General features: G+C 42.4%; 1 long non-coding RNA gene across 1 annotated transcript in view; it reads left to right on the top strand.

The window, feature by feature from the left end:
* The window catches only part of LOC140648227 (uncharacterized), a 41,036-nt gene extending 28,447 nt beyond the window's left edge, over positions 1-12,589 (top strand). Inside the window, exon 3 of the long non-coding RNA XR_012041150.1 lies at positions 11,983-12,589. This is a non-coding gene — a long non-coding RNA (uncharacterized lncRNA). The remainder of the gene's footprint in view (positions 1-11,982) is intronic.
* The last annotated feature ends 5,084 nt before the right edge of the window (positions 12,590-17,673 follow it).

Genomic DNA, 17,673 nt, shown 5'->3' with positions numbered 1-17,673 from the left:
TCAGGTGAGAATTGATTCTGAATGGACAAGCAAGTCCATATTTTCAGTGAATGAGAGACAAATCACATGAAGAGAATTAAATGCATAGCTTGTGAGGCATTCTAGTGTACATGTCGAAGGACAAATTAAGAAAAAATATGAGGGTATGATGAAGAAAAAGATACGATAATTGCCAGTACAGTCACATGCAAAATACATGTTTCTGTAAATGAAGATGTGTAAGTTAGGCAGTATTTCCTTAGTTTGCAGTTAGCAGAGCAGACTCATAGGTAAGAATGATTGTGGATTACTTATTCGAACACTATCAAAAGTATCCCCAAACCCTCGAAGTTTGAACAGCATATTTGCTTGAACTCTAGTTCAAAGCACCAATTTTCAAATTTGTTCCAATTAATAGCAAAAGTCAAGAAGAAATCAGGATTGAAGTGGCTAGAATTCCAATTTTATTCTTCTAAATATAGACCAGTGAGAATTAATTTCATACCTTGAGCACCAAGTTAACACTTCAGTTAAGCTATGGTAATGGTGGTACTCCTTTTATTTAGAATTTTTAAATTTGGGCATTTATATGAAGTAGCTTTCAATGGTGACACTGTAACTGAGACAATATAAATTTTTTAATAATATATTTAATGCAGGCAGTAATAAGGGAGGGAGCAAATTTTGACTTTTCTAGAATGGCTAATAGCACAGGAAGCCCAGGTCAAAACAGATTTTCCTTTTTTTAAGGAAAAGCACTTCTTTTTTTTTGGTGACTGCTCTCACTTTTTTATTTTCAGCTATAAATATCAAGTTCCAAAATATGCTACATGTCAGTCAAACTATTGTTCCAATAAGTTGCATAAATAGATGTAGCAATGTATTATCAAAATTACACATACATATATAACTTTATATGAGGCAGCATGTTCAGAATGACGGCAGTAACCTGACCCATATCAGAGGCAGAACACAAACTGGGCACGGGACTGCCGCGCAGGGGTTTGATTTACATATGCAGAGAGACATCCTTTTTTGCAGAGATGCTAATGCCCACCATCCCAGCAATATTACACTTCACTGGGGAAAACACAGCACCAGGAATTTCCGGACAAACCACAGAAACCTCATAAATCCCCAAATATGTTTGGTGGGGTTTTTTTCTAGCATGTATTTTCTTCTACAGATAAGACATTAAGCTCTGGATAGAGTATGGTCTTCTAATATGAGGCTAAACTTACAAAACTTGCAGTACAGAGAGTGTTGACAACAGATAGCTTCTGCTTTGCTAAATTCAGTACCTGAAAGTCCTGCTTGCCAGAGATGCCGATAGCAGAGGTTTGCCTGTCAAGTTGACCTTATTTCTGTGGGTCCAAGTAAGAAACAAATGTGCAATGGTGGATAGATGTTCTCTGTTTATGAATATTATTTTGAAGTAGGAAGTCACAAAACCTACTTATTATGATTGATTTATTATTTAAAATGTATCAAAGGTAAAGCCTTGGCTATTCCATAGTTTAGACTGAAAAAGTCCTTTCCAAAAGTAGGATCATATTCTTCACTGCATTTATTCACAGTGACAGCCAGGCTGTCCTGATCTGGGTCATAGTGACGGTGTTCGTTTTCTTTTCGACTCCTTTAGTGCCAAAAAGGAAAAATTAAACTCCTGCCTGGGGTGGTCAAAAGGGAGAATCAGCAAGTGCCTCCTACAGCATCAGGAAGATCCATTCCAGATTTGCAGCGTGCACTTAATGCAAGACCAGTTTCTCCTGCTTCGGAAAATGGCCACAAAGGTCTCAAACCCTGTAGCAGTGGGTGGTGATGGCTGCTCGTGATAATCTCCCTTTGCTCTTAAATGCATGAAAGCCCTGTTGCACGCATGCCAGTGGGGACAGTCTGGGGTGCATTAGGCAGGTCTGCTTTGGAGTAGTTGAAGTACAGGAGCTGAGCACAGCCCTTCTGTGCAATATGGAGAAAAGGAGGCTGAGAGGAAACCTTATCGCTCTCTACAACTACCTGAAAAGAGGTTGTAGAGAGGCGGGGAGCAGTCTTTTCTCCCAAGTAACAACCCATAGGACAAGAGGAAACGGCCTCAAGTTGCGCCAGAGGAGGTTTAGATTGGATATTAGGAAAAATTTCTTCACCAGAAGGGTTGTCAAGCATTGGAACAGGCTGCTCAGGGAAGTGGTTGAGTCACCATCCCTGGAGGTATTTAAAAGACGTGTAGATGTGGTGCTTAGGGACATGGCGTAGTGGTGGACTTGGCAGCGCTAGGTTAACAGTTGGACTTGATGATCTTAAAGGTCTTTTCCAACCTAAACGATTCTATGATTCTAAGACTGTCTGGCAAAAAGTCCTGCTTTAGCAGATTCTTTTATAGCAACTGATATTGCTTATCAGCACAATGTGGGTTTGACTGTTTCTGCTGTGGGTGTAGCCAAGGACTCTAATTTCCCAGGGGACACTGGGGCCAGTTTCAGACAAAGACAATTCGAACCCAACCACTCATCCTGGGACAGTAATGCGTTCTCCATAGGGGTCGTATTCATGCTGACACTGTTCCAGAAATGCACAAAAAGCCAGTGTCTCAGTAAACAGCACAGTGGGCAGAAACCACATCAGCCTTTTGTTATGTAGTATGGTCTAAATGCCAGTAAATTCCTGGATTGATTTATGGGTGTCAATCACAGAATCACTCTACCCATGTAATCCTAAATAGTTTGAAGTTTTTAATCTACTCAGCTTTCTGTAACACCGCTGGCACAAAAAGAAACCCAAACCAGGTCTGCTAAGGAGGTGGGCTGGCTTAGCACTCTCCAGGCTCACAGGCTTTGAAACGCTCCACCGTATTTTCTCTACCTCAGCCTCCCCCTGTCCCTCAGTGTGTTTGGATGTCCTGGGCTTCCTGAGCATTTCATTTTTTTATTTGTTCAAATACAGTTTCACAAGGGGTGGGGTGGACCTTGGCTGTGTAAGAACTGCTGGTTGGATAACTCTGTTTATGTCACATCGGCACCAGCGTTTGTCACTCCCTGAAGAGGGGAGCTGACAAATATGAGAAGGGAGATGGAGTTGTTGTGAGGCCACCCGGCCTATATAAGGACATGAGGGACATGGACCTTAAAGTGTGGGTGGTATTACTCTGCTTGGTAGACAGTCCCACTGCTAGGACCATTCCAGAGCGCCCATAAATGGAATATGTTTCAAGCCCTCTCCATCCTCCGAGGCCCAGCATATTTAATAACACAGCTCCCAGCCCTTGCTAAGGGGCTCACGTTGGACAAAACTTTGAGAGCTGCCAGCCTAAATGTGGGGTCAAGAATCCCTCTCTCTGCACGTTGGTTTTTCAAAGGCATTTTTCCTGTCTGACCAAAGGCAAAATCTTTTTCACCTTACTTATAGCCTAAAAATACTAGACTGAGGCACTTAAAAAGAGGATGCTCTGATTAGCACTCAGGGGTATGGTCTGACAACAAGCAGCCTCAAGGTTTTTTTGCAGCTCAGTCCAGGCTGATCTTTGCTCCCCAAATATGTGTGAAGAACAGTAAGTTTCCAGCAGCCACAGCTCTTGTTCTCCATGGTTTTACCAGCATGCAAGGAGGCAACCGAGCCATGGCTGCAGCCTCTTCATGGCCTCCAAGGTCTGTCACCCTGCACGGCTCCTGTATGGCCTTTGCTGACTTTGAGCTGATGCAATAGGAGGGCAGTCACAAGCTTTTTGGGCTGCAGCTGTGCTCCAAAAACATAAATCACACCCTTTGATCCTAAAAAGTATAAGGAAGGTCTCCAGGCTAGAAATGATGCTTGGGCAGTTCACCCTACCCTGAATGTCACTCAACTGCCCTGCCCAGCAGTGACTTTTATCTAGTCCTCCAGAAGTTTTTGCTGATGGTAAATGGGCAAACAGCCCTCAACTGCAAGCACATTGCTTCAGAAAAACTTGTGGGGACAAAAGAAGAGATCAGTGAAGAAAGAGATGAGTGCAGACCCTTCCAAAACCCTGGTCCTCCTTGTCTACTCTGCATCTCTGCTAGTCCAGCAGATTTCAGGAATATGTCTGTTAGGTTTCCCAGACCTTTAAGCATGTCTGCCCAGTCAAGCTGCTTGATGACACTGCAAAAACTGTCCCCATTGCCCTATGTCCCCTCTCTGGGAACAGTTACCCTTGGGCTCTCAGCTTTTGTCACCAGCTAATTGCATTGGGAAAGTCGTAGGCATTCACTAACAAAATATTGGCAACAACTCATGGGGTGCATGGACTGAGGCGACTGTGTGATTTATTAGCACCAATAGCCGGGGTGGGCTCTCACAGGCATTGAAGTCAGACCGTTGAAGCTGTCGCTGACCCGTTGCCAGACTTTGCTCCCCCAAGGCACGCGCATCTGATCTGCTTATGCACAGCTCCCGAGCTGACATAGTTTTCAGTCCACAGTTAAGTTTAACTGCTTCATTTTTTCTTATCACCTCTCCCAGAGTAGTGATGCTCCCCTGTGGAAATTTTTCCTTCTTCCTCATAGTTCATAATTCGTAGTTTCTAAGTAAAACTCTTGACAGAATCAAGCAATATTTGGCAGAATCAACCAGGACTGTTGGTTCTCTGTCCTCTTATACCTAATCTGTTACCAGTTCTTGAGTTACCTAAGTGAAAATTAGCTTTGTTATCTCTGCACTGTGACTATACTGGCCACGTACCCTGACCAACGAGTTCAGGAGCAGCTCATGTGAGTAAGAAGCTCAAGACTGGATTGGTTTTTGTGAATGGTGGCTCTCAGAACAAGTTTCTTCTCTTCCCAGCGCCATGAAGTCTGACAGTATTTTGCTCCGAATGGCTGATCAGCCCTCTCACATTAGGTGCTGCGGTTCATATGTTGAGTACTTTGCTTGTTCGTATTTGGTCTTATTTATAACAAATTTAAGAGGCTGCATCACTTTATTTCTAAATTCCCCCAAAAATCTGCAGTACTAATTAGAGGATAGTTATCCCAGCTGGTAACCTTTTATCTTTGCTGGATACTTCCATTTACCAGCAAGGCAAAAAAATAGATTACTGCTGTCACTACCATTACAGCAATCAAATGTTGTGGGCTGCCAAACACAATTTTTTACCCCGATAAAACTTATTTATTTTAATGAGAATAAATCTTTCCAAAGCACATTTTCTTTCTGATGTGAATAAGTGGTTTGAAACAGAAGCATACACATGCCTATGTGACGTCTTTTTAACATCAGATTTCTGGGCTCCAAGGAAACCAAGCATGCACACAATATAGAGAACTACAGAGGAAAAGGTGGGGTTTTTTTATCGCCCTACAGCGACGCTCTTTTATCTATTCTGGGCTGTTGGATACCATTTTGAGATACCTACTGATGGCAATATCTTCACACTAGTCTAATGTTAGGAAAATCATTATACTGCTTTCTGAGGTGCCTCAAGGGAGGGAAGTTTACAACAGGCATCTTCTCCTGTTTGCCACAGGCCATCACAGGAGGAGGTTCAGAGTGGAGAAGCACTGTGGACCTGTTCAGGAAGCATGGTGAGCACTGCAGCAGTCAGTACCCCCACGTTCAACAGAGAGCTTCTGGTCTGCTGCGATTCACACAAAAAATGTGCTGCTGCTTAAACCCTAAAAAAAAAAAAATCCTGTTTCAAAAATGCTCCCTGGGCAGGTCTGCTGCCACACTGAGGTCCCAGGACCACCTGGCAGAGGGGATCCCAGGGCCCAGGGCTGGGGGAGCAGGCTCACAGCACAGACGGTCATGGGGTCCCCTCCTCCCCAGGACCCAGGGGAAGACCCCCCTCTCCAGAGTCGCATCAGTTGCACTCAGTAAGTGCACTGTGAGTGCATTTTATTTGAGCAAGAACAATACGCTGGCTGTGTCTGGATATGGAGTAGTACAGGATTCACATCTGAGAAAGCTTTTCCGTTGTTGTTTTGCTGTATTTTCTGACCGGGGTGAAGAACAATCCTGAACACTTTGAGGATGCTTTTGGAGCCAAAGTTGTTTTCCCTCTGGTTCCACCCAGATGAAAATGGAGGTTTTTAACCAAGCAACAAGCACAAGCAGGTCAGCCGCTCAAAACTCCCCCTTGCCAGGAGGCAGCTGCCCAGGCTCAAACAAAAGCCTCCTTGCAACTAACACTCCGAGTGATAGAGAAGAACAGAACGAGAATGTAAAATAGGGGTTTTAAAATGAGGAGCCACACTTGAGCTTGGCCCTACTGTACCCCTGCTAAAGGACAGAAATTCGTTAATGTGCAGTGCAGGTAGCTACCCAGAGGTTACCTTTAACCACGAGCTTAAAGGAAAAAGCTGTAATGGAAATGGAGGCGGTGGGGAAAGCAACACATCTAGAATGTGCAGAGTCAGTTATAAGTACGCCAGGGTCCAGAGAGCCAAAAAAGGCCCCGTTAGCTCTGTCCAAAGGAGTGAAGGGAAATAAAAAGGGCATTTACAAATATCAGGAGAAAACAGATTTTTAATAAATCAAAGGGGGTAGACTGCATGGGGATTCTGAAATGCAAAATATTAATTTCTACATTGAGTTTGCTTTCATAAAAAAAAATAGATAGATTTAATCCCTTGGCTTAAATTATTTATGATGAGTAAATGAATATACAAATCATATACAATCATTCATTCATTCAAAATAATGAATAAGAAAAATAATGAAGAGAAGAACAGTCTGATCATAGTTATCTGGTCTGATTTCCCATTTAACACAGTCTGTTTGTCCTTGTTGGAAGTAGAGCAGATCATTAGCTTGTGGATTGAGGTGTCCAACTCCTAGATGTCTCTTAGTGCACATCTGGAAAAAGCCCTTTCCCTTTCCTGGGACCCAGTAGCTGGAAACAGAATAGGCAAAGCTTTGTCTACATTTTCCCAAGAAACATGGTCCAGAGAGTGCTTGCTTTGTGAATCACATTATTTTCTGAATCCAAATCACTGTTTGCACAACCCTCGTAACGCTTTTGAGCTGGTTGGCTCAAAAGCAGGATGGGGTCCTCTTGTCCCAGAAGCCTTCCAGGAGCTCCCTAGGACTCTTCCCCATGCTCAAAGGGAAAATGGCAGGAGCTGGGCTAGAGAAGGCCTCCCTCTGCCACACGTTCCTCTGGGAAATAAATCCTTCCCTATCAGAAACCCAGGTAAGAGTGAGCATTGCTCAGATATTCCTGTTAGGCTCTTCCAAACCTGGTGTACATTGCTGAATGTTGAGTATGCTCTGCTCTTTTTTTTTTTTTTTCATGACTTGTCTATTATATGAATAGTTCTGGGTAAAGAAGCATTTTCTTTGACAGGAAACAAATTTATCAGATACTATCTGGTATTTGATCAGTCAGCTCATGCTGCACAGTTGCAACTGAGGCCTCTTCTTCCAATCCTTCCACAGCAGGTCCCATTTTAATAAGAGCAGAAAAGTCCCATTTCTTCCCAAAAGCGTTTTGGTCTGATCCCCTTGAGTGGAATATGTTCCTTCAGACCACCTCTAATATGGTGGGAAAGTCAGGTCCTCTATTTAGAGTGAACATCTGTATGGAATTCAGAAATAGCTACTACTTCTTCAGTGGCAGAGGAGCAGCAGATAAGGAAGGGCTGTCCCATTTGGGCTCCACGCTGGACCCCAGGAACCACTCCATACCCTGCTAATTGCAGACCTACCCCAAAACTTATTTGTACTGCAATGGAGCCAAAATCACATAGTAATTCTGTAAATACGAAAGAGGGGAAAAAGCCAATATTTCAGAAAAAAAACCCTTGTGTAATCCCAAAGAACCACAAATATCCCTGAGGGCTCCAGTCCTTTGACACCAATCAATACCAGAGTGAACATGGCACTCAGGCACTGCTGGTGCATTTTGCTGTGTTCGGCACCCGCATTTCCGACTATCTTTCTCCTTGATTTGAGGAACTTTCACATTAATAGAGTTTAGAAAGACTACTACTCTGAAAAGAGGCGTGTGCAGATTTATTTTCATAACACAGTGAGTTATAAAGGAGGAACAGTAATTTATTTAACATGGACAGTAATGCCTGACTGAGGCTTACTTTTGTGAACTGCTTATTGTAGGCAAAATGTTAATTAATTGGGTATTTCAAGGGAATAGGCAGGCCTCCAGGAAGCCCTCGGATTTGTCTGACACTAGAAGCCAACATTTGTCATCAGCAACAATCACAAATACAATTTTATAGTGGAGTTTCTTGTGTGCATTAAGTGGATTGTGTTTAATCCCCTGATGACATGCAAAATGACATTAGTCACTATCACTTATATAGTGAATCACAAACATATCATTATAGAGTCAGCCTCCATGAGCACACACTCTGGCAATAAAGAGCAACATGCCAGCCTGAACAAAGGGACATTGACTGCTGTGATGGGGAAGAGAGAAGAATTTTGCCTCTTTCTTACTGTCCTGCCTGTAGAAGAGTTTTATCAAGGCAACTGGCATCTCCCAAGAGCTTCTGCCCTTGAAACTTACCACAAAAGGTTTTGTTTAAAAGCAGGTTGTGCCCGTGACCTGTCACACATGTCCCCTCCACCTTACAAAGCCTGTGCTGGTGGCAGACGGTACATGGGAACAAGGGGTGCAATGCATTGCCTCACAAACTGACACAAGCAACCTTCTGTTGGCACTGGCGTGGGATTTAAGGTGTTGGTTTGGGCTTTTTCACGTCTCTTGGTCCAGCTGTGCCAGCATACCCTTCATTTCACATGCACCAGCGCCTCTGGAGCCCCACGGGGGCACGGCTATAACCAACTTCTTCATGTCTCCTCAAAAGTTCAGGTTTTAAGAGCTTCAGGCTCTCTTCTTAAAGAGCTCCTGCCTCAGTGTCCTCCAATGACTTTATCCCTGTCTATGGGAAAATTAGACACTGCTTAAAGAAGGTAAACTTCGAAGAAATTAGCACATCTACTACCTGTTTGACTACCAGCAGCACAACAGCCTCCATCTCACAGGTATATATGAACGTAGACAACTCCCACGTTCTTGCCCAGTGCTCATTACCTTCCTGACTCACCAGAACAGCTCAGAAAGAATTTAGGTGTTCAGTAAACTCCGTAAGTACTTCCATTTACAATTTAGGATGCTATAATCTGGTCTTGCTGATTTGCATAAATTAAATCTTTCTGACTCATATCATACCTGTTTCTTTCAACCTAGATCTTTACTTAGGAGATTTACATTACTTCCTGATTGCACATACTCGATTTTTCTTATTCAAGACAAGTTTTTGTTAAAGTATTAAAATAATTTTAAAGATATGATTAACGGTTTGCCCTTTCTCATTAATCGGTCAATGTCTCATTCTTTTCTATTTCTAAGATATGTTTTTAAAGGAGGATAAAAAGTCCTTTCATTGACTTTAGTTAAAGCTATTGCTGCTGTTGCACTTGCACTGTTGTGCACCTTTAGTAGCTCTGTGCAAGGCACCTTCCATCAAAGATGATCTCTACTCTGAAAGCCTGAAACCTAAGGGTAGACAAAGAAATAAACTGACGTTTAAATGAGGGAGACAAAAATACAGCCAACACACAAAGCAATTTGTTTCTCTGTAGCCAGGAGGCTGTTTTTGAAAAGGTGTCAGTTCCAAAATTTCTTCATATTCAACAAAGCTCTCAAGCATCAGATGTAGCTTAGTGTAGGGTGAGACTTTTATTGAATAAGAATGAACTTGGGCTCATGAGTGTCCTATTTGCTGAGTTGAAGGTTTGTACCATTCAGAATGAAGTCAGTGGGAGAACTCCTTAAATGAAGAGTGCAGGATACAGCACCTGGGGACTTCACATACAGAATTTCCAAGTCATGAAACTGGAGATTTGAGGTCTTCATCAGAGACAGGCGAACCCTGATTACCTTTTTTAAAAAAATGACTACATTTCTCGTGATGATGGATAAAATCTACAAAAATTGGTATCTAAGTGGGAACATGGCTGCACCGGCCTTATGTGCCCTGAGCTGACAGTGCAGACATTGCCTATAAAACTTGAAAAACAAAAAAGTAAGGAACCTAAATGTATTATTTCAAAGATCCTGGGATTTTTAAGTTGCTGTCAAGATTTGGAAGGCTTGAGTCAAGAAGACAGCTTATCTGTGATGTGTTGTGCAGGAGGAGGAAGTGGGCATAGCCATGACAGATGCACCTCGGAAGACCGAGCAGTGTGTCATTGTTCTCCTGTCGGGCCTGGGGACAGGCACCACCAGGCCACAGCAAAACGGGCCCTCTGATGTCACTTTCCCAGGCACGTTTCACAATATAAATGCCCAGACGTCTATATGACAGAAAACAAAGAAATTCCCCCAGGCTATAGGCCACAGGGGCTTTTCCCTTGGCTCCTTCAGCTCTCGGGAAAGGGTGTGCTCCAAACCTGCCCTGAGTCCTGGACCTCTTCTTCTTTGTCCTGTACCCTTTGAGAGAGCTCAAGGGTCCATCACATGTCCCTGCAACCTTTTCGGCTCTGGGCTGAATGAGACCATTTCATGTTTTCTGAAATCCTGACCATGCCCATTCCTCTCCTCTGCACTGCCTCCACTGGGTCCTTGTGAGACCATGATCCTTCTAGATATGCAGTTCCCAGATATCCCATATATCCCATAAGGTGGGCACCTCTGAGGCCTTTCCAGTCCTGAGGAGAGGATTATTTCACATATCTTGCAGGCTATGCTCCTGTTTAGATATTTGGGTAAGATAGTCACCCTTTAGCAGCAGTACATCGTCGCCTAACGTCCAGCTTGTTATCTCCAGCAGACCCAAATCTTTTCCTGTAGGACTGTTAACCTCAATTACCTGCTCACTTGAACCTTCACTGCTGAAGTCCTGATGATAGGTAATACATGGAGGACCCTGTCTCATTTTATTTTATTTCATCATTCTACTAAAATACAAGCTTGTATAAAATTCGAGGCTTCAAGAAACAATTTCATGTTTTCTTGCATGATCTTTCTTTTTACTTTTTTCTCCATTCTTCTGAATTTGAATTCAGAAGTATAAATTTGATCTACAAAAAGCCATTCCTGTCATAAAGAACAAATGTAGTCCCCATGAAGGAAACAGAAAACAGGTACTGGGTTTATTATTTACTTTTCAGTTCAAATTCTTTTTCAAATGCCAAAGAAACAGCAAATTAGCATAAGGGTGGACTTGCTGATATAATGGACCCAGAGAGCAAAACCACATTTTGCTACCAGAACTACAGGATGTGTTTTGTCTTCTCTCACCATTTTTCATGCTGAATTTCACCACTTGCACTCAGGGTGGAACCAAGTTATTAAATGGAGCCTTACTTACATAAGAAGCACATGGCAGAGCATTTTAGCAGTTCCTGCAAGGACATTAAAATGAGTGAGTCTCTGTATGAGTAAAGCAATCTGACTGGAAGACCAAATATAAAGATGAGCTTTCAGATGCCTCCTCCCGCGTGTGTTGATAATGTGTTTATTTTTTGAAATAGGGGTTACCAGCAGTGTCAGACACACACAAAGACTGAGGGCAGATCAGTTCCAGTGGAAAAGATTAGCACAGTTTTTCTGAGTTTGGTGTGTTCAATCAAAACTAAAATGAATAAGCAGCACGAATTTGAAGTGTGTCATGAATATATCTTTTGTACTCTCTAGCCCTTAAGCAAATAATGAAAAGCAACTCTAGTTATGAGTCATGATATTTCTTTAACAATGAGAATTTATTCTTGATGCCTGCAATGACATTATTTAGTTAGATACTGTGCAGTCTTTATCTACATCTTTTTTGTAAAGATAAAGTTATAGAAATGCACCGAAGGGTATTTAAATCCCTTTGAGATCCATCCATAAGCCCACATAAGGTACACTGCATTAGATATTCTAATAAAACGAATTTTCAGGTGCAGTATCTAGTCATCAGTGCAGTGTTGCTTTCTATCCAGATTTTTAGCTAAGCTGAGTGAAGATCAGTAGAGCTGAGTGGCTTGCTCTTGATTACATAGCACCTTGAATCCATGGCTCAGCTGTTTTTAATTTTTTTCCAGTACCAGTCACAATATCATGAAGCTGCTTTAAGGCAGAACATGGAAACTTTTGGAGGCTCTGCACAATACGACTGAAGAAGGATGAAACAGTAGGACACCTACACATCTGACCCTTCTTCGACAACCCTTGGCAGATCTGGGTGAGCTGGTTCACATCAGAAGAATAGTGAGGACTCCAAATGGGTCTTTGTTGTGTGGGAGTAGGTGGTGGAAGAGCAGAAATGTGCTTGAAAAGAATCTGGAAAAGTTTGGTTGCTGGTGAAGGACACTTTAATATTTGTGACATCTCTCAGGTAAATCCATGGTGGATGCCTCTTGTCTACACCACCCAGAAATGGGTAGCCGGTTAAGTAGCCAAGTAGTTCACATCATTTATCACAGACAACTATCCAAATAACTCATGTGTCTCCCATGTGCCTCCCCAGCCTTTTTGGCTACCCTAACACCTCAGCATATACCTCACTCATCACTCTACTGCCTGCAGTGGTGGTGAAGGCTGGACACCAGTAGCAGAGGCTTCTCTCTTCCGCCCCATCAGGGTGCCTCAAAACTGTCTAAGATACTGTCCTGGTTTCAGCTGGGATAGAGCTAATTTTCTTTCTAGTAGCTGGTATAGTGCTGTGTTTTGGATTTAGTAAGAGAATAATGTGATACCACACTGATGTTGTAGTTGTTGCTAAGCAGTGCTTACACTGGTTGAGGACTTCTCAGCTTCCCATGCTCTGCCAGGCGCACAAGAAGCTGGGAGGGGGCACAGCCAGGACAGCTGACCCCAACTGGCCAAAGGGCTATTCCATACCATATGGCGTCATGTTCAGTATAGAAACTGGGGGGACTTGTCTGGGGGGGCAGTGATCGCTGCTCAGGGACTGGCTGAGCGTCGGTCGGCGGGTGGTGAGCAGTTGCATCACTTTTTTTTCCTTGTGTTTTATTCCTCTCTCTCTCTCTCTCTCATTGTTTTCCTTTTCATTACAATTTATTATTGTTGTTATTATTATTATTTATTTCAATTATTAAACTGTTCTTATCTCAATCCATGAGTTTTCTTACTTTTGCTCTTCAGATTCTCTCTCCCATCCCACCAGGGTGAGGGGGTGAGCGAGCAGCTGTGTGGTGCTTGGTAGCTGACTAGGGCTAAACTACAACAGATGCAAGAGTGCACTTTAGCTTAGCTCTAGCATTCGGTTTTCCCCCACGGAAGAATGCCCATGCTGGGCTACAATACAATAGAATAGAATAGAATAGAATAGAATAGAATAGAATAGAATAGAATAGAATAGAATAATTTCAGTTGGAAGGGACCTACAGTGATCATCTAGTCCAACTGCCTGACCAATTCAGGGCTGACCAAAAGTTAAAGCATGTTATTAAGGGCATTGTCCGAATGTTTGTTATGGCTGTGCCACAACAAACCCAAATCAGCTATTTGTCTATCAGAGTACCTGTGAGTCCCCACGTAACAGGGATTTCAGGACACCAGGACTTGCTATGACAGCATATCTATTGAGAGTGAGTTCACATGTCACTGGAGCTTTTAGGATCTTCTGATGACTTTGCTGCTGCCAAAAGTCATGTATGGCTCCATGTACCCTACTATCCAGTAATCTCCTCAGAAATACCCCTGGGATTACATTTTCCTGCAGCTTTACTAATTTTTCCCTGAGAAAGAAAAAATTTTGCATGGTGATCTTTTTGATCAAGCTAGGTTATAGCAGACAAGATCTAGAGGCACAAAGGCCTGAAGCTCTTGCACCGTTGTGCAATGTTTAATGTGCCGAGAGTCCTTGTGTGCTCTGCCAGGGCAGGATAAGGTGTCTCTTTTTGGCTTGTAGGTACAGGAGAGTCACCTGTAGGGATGGTGACTGCTGCAAGACAGGCTTGCCCTGAGCAGAGGTACACAGTCACTTAAGACAGAAGAGTGCCATGTGTGTAAAAATAGATAGATCCATCTGCCTACGCAATATAAGAAAACCTGTATAGTGTCCTGGAAAGCCAGTCTCTCCCGCAGCCTCTTGCAGGGAGGCTGGGACGGGAGGAGGACCCCCTCGTCCAAACGTACAGCATCCATCACCTCCATCCCCACCGTGCCATTGCCAGGAGTGCCCATGGCAAGTCAGGCTGTCTGTTACAGCTCACCTCATTCCCTCTGTTTTCCAGAAATAATAAAGCTACAGACTGATTTCAGCCCTTCATTCAGGGGAAGTAAAATTCACGTATTCCTATGCAGCTGAGAAGCTCTGAGCTGACAGTGCTACAGCTTTAGAATCAGTGAGCCACTTGCACCAGGGTGGTGATCTTCTTTTGATGTAAAGCACCATACACATTAATGTACGGTACTTAAAAGAAGTCTTCTCAATGTCTTTTATAACTTCTGCGGGTGGTAGGTCCTTTTTTGAACAGGCAGCAAAATGACTGAAAAAGGCCCCATACATGTGGTTTGGGCCACCTTTATTTCAGCTTTTATGACCCAGAAGAATGTGCTGGCCTATGTCTATTTTGTGATCCGCAACTACTCCTGTCAACTGCTCTTATCACTTAACTGTAGTGTAATCAGTTGTCACCTAGTTATGTGTTTATGGCATATACATTATACCGTTTTGGAGATAAGAAATGATTACTGACACACACACCTTCATTAATTCACTGACAGAGGAGTAATAGCGAATACAACTGTCAAGGTAATATGACAGAATATATCAGCATTAGGGTGATCAAACAATGCAGGCAAATACCATCTATAAACATAAACCTGTTACAACAGCAGTACTTTATGACTTTTGGCAGCCACCAAGTCATCAATAAGATCCTAAAAGCTCCGGTGACATGTGAACTCACTCTCAATAGATACGTTGTCAGAGCAATTTAATTTGCTTTGTGGTGGTGTCACTCTTTGTTGGAGAAGGACCTTTCTCACCCTCAGAGTTCATTAATGGCAGTGTCAAAAATAGTCTTATTGCCATGACAACAATGAAGAAAGTTGAATGGAGACTACTGGATAGCAAAAAGCAGCTTTTTCACGTGGATGTACTTGGCAGGCATGTTCATACCAAGCAAAATGCTGCTGTTTCCAAAATGTATTAAGGTGAGTTCAAATTAAACGTGCAGAAGCAGCTTCTGAATCTTTGGAACGTGTCTCATTGTGCATAAATTTTTTAACAGACACTAATTTTTTTAAATCATTTTTGTACCAGAAAATTAGGAAAAACTATTCAATGATTTAGGTCTAAAAACCTGCTCAGTTTCATCACTTACAGATGAAAGTACCTTTTGGACTGTTTTCATCCATCTTATGTTTTCTTTCACAGCAATGATGACCTTGTTTATATTGTTGGGTAGTGGTTACAGCCGCTCTTTTACTTTGCAGTTTAGTCACACAATCAACATTTGACAGAGTATTAATGGTAAACACAACTCTGGGTTAATGATTTTTACAGTCTAATTATTTTTTCTGTGGCAACAAGATTCCCTTCTATCACTTTGTAATTTTCTCTCTGTGAGACTCATTGACTGAAAAACTGGGTAAGCCCAGATGTTCGGTGTCCCAGGTTGGGGCAGTGAAAGCCAGATAAATACTGTATTATCAAAATGAGACGTGAACTAATTCCAATTAACTGCATTTGCCTTTGTCTAAACCATTGATTTTCCCTTATTCTTGGGTTCCCAAGCTCACTTCTCCAGATCATCTGCTGTTTTATATATCGCTATCATACTCCCACTTCTCCTTGTTTCAAAGGCAAATGATCTCGATCTTTTAAAACATGGTTTCTGCTGAATATTTTACATGCTCCCAATCATTCCCATCACCCTGTGCTGAAGCTGACAGAGATCTGCGTTGTCGCTGAGAGTGTGAGCACCCAGTCCTCCACGTGGTCTTCCCCCCAGAGTCACACCACCAACCACAGAAAAGCACTGCCTTCTTTTTCCATACCTTTACCACCTATGAACTTGTTTCATTCTTTGGTGTGTGGCTATACACAGCTGTCCACCACCATATCCAAGTCCTGTTCCTAACCTGACACAGGCAGAACAGTGTAAGGTTAATGAGTAAATCATGTTTTCCTCTCCAATTAATATTAGTTTGCATTTGTTGACACTGAGGTCTGCTTGTCATTTTGTTCCCCCTTGTTCAGTTCTCTGGAGCTCCAACCAACCTTCCCCACTCATGACGCACTCCAAGAATATTATTCAAGAGATCAGTACTTGAGTACTCTTCTCTTAATCTTTTGCTTTGTTGGAAATGGATTCATCTGACTCTTTACTTCCTATTCCTTGGCTTTTGCTCCCAGACAATACATCGCTTCTCCAAACAGAAACAAGTGATGTTTTTACACCTTATTCTAAGGAGCCTTTTCACTCACCTTTTGAAAATTAGAATATATTATTTTTACTTTTTTTTACACTGCTTTACATTTTTACTTTACATTACTGACAGATTCAAAAAATTCTAATAGATTAGTGAGACAAAATTTCCCATTGCAGAAACTGGTGGACAGCCTTTTTCCCTTAATACCTCATTTTTAATATCTTTTTCTTAATGCTTCCTTTTCTAGAGGTATAAGACATGATTACAAAAGCTATTATTATAATTTTCAACAGTGGAAGCCTGAGAGTATTAGGAAAAGAACAGGCAATTCCAGGCCAGCCTTTGATATCTCACCGAGATATTATTCTGGCGCTCTTTGCTGGGTTCATCTACTGACTGCAAGTTGATTAATCAGATTCTTAAAATATTAAACTGCAATGCAACCCAATTCTGCTAATTTATCATCTACTCGAAACACAGATTTTAGTCCTTCACACAGGTACAATGTATTTTCAACATAAAATGCAAAATGAGAAGCGAAGAGAGAAATAAGAAACTGAAGGGAAGCATCACCATTGAAAGTGGGGTCATGATAAGGCTCCCAGAACCCGAAGGCCAGACTGAGCACTGCAGATACATTCGCATCCATTGTCTTCCTCCTCAGGTGTATTTCATCCCTTTTTGCTTTTCTTTACCAAAGAAAATGGAAACAGGTGTGTAAGATACAGCAGCTCATCTTATCGGAGATAGACATCCCATTCATCCCACCTTTGCTGGGCAAATGTTCTGCAGCACACCTTGGGTCTCGGTCTCTCAGACTGGGGACCCACCGAAGTGTGCCACAGGGGTCCGAACTTTAGTGCTTGTCTTAACATCTACCACAGGTAGCTCCTAATCCATGCAAGCCCCAGGAGGGACCAGCCTCCTCCTGCTGACCTGTCAGTTAAGCACCTGTAAGAGACGAGTGGTCCTTGCTGACCGCAGCCGTTCATTCCCTGCCAATATCCTGCCTTTCAAAGTCAGGAATATGATTTTCACTAAATATTAATTGGCCTGGCTAGTGAGGTTCTGAAAACACAATAAATTATTCAGCAGGTTTTTCAGCCACATTTACTTACTAAAGAGAGGATGCCAAGCGAGCTATGTGTCAAGTACTGCAGTTCAAACGGCTGAGAAACCAAGGGCTTGCTCCGTGTGTCTGCAGAGCAGAGCAGGTGGGGGGCTCTGTGGCCAAGGGATGTTTCTACCTGGTGGTATGGAATAAAAAAATAAATACTGATGTGTTTGTTTTCCTCTAGCAGAAAAGAACAACAGCAAAAATTCACCTTTTTAGCTTGATGAAATTTCTTTGCTATACTTAGAGCTACTTGCTCTAGGTTACGGCTGAT

This window comes from Ciconia boyciana, chromosome 1, assembly GCF_034638445.1.
Source record: "Ciconia boyciana chromosome 1, ASM3463844v1, whole genome shotgun sequence".
NCBI lineage: Eukaryota > Metazoa > Chordata > Aves > Ciconiiformes > Ciconiidae > Ciconia > Ciconia boyciana.
Note: the sequence above shows the minus strand (reverse complement) of the source record. Positions and strands in the feature narration are given on the sequence as shown.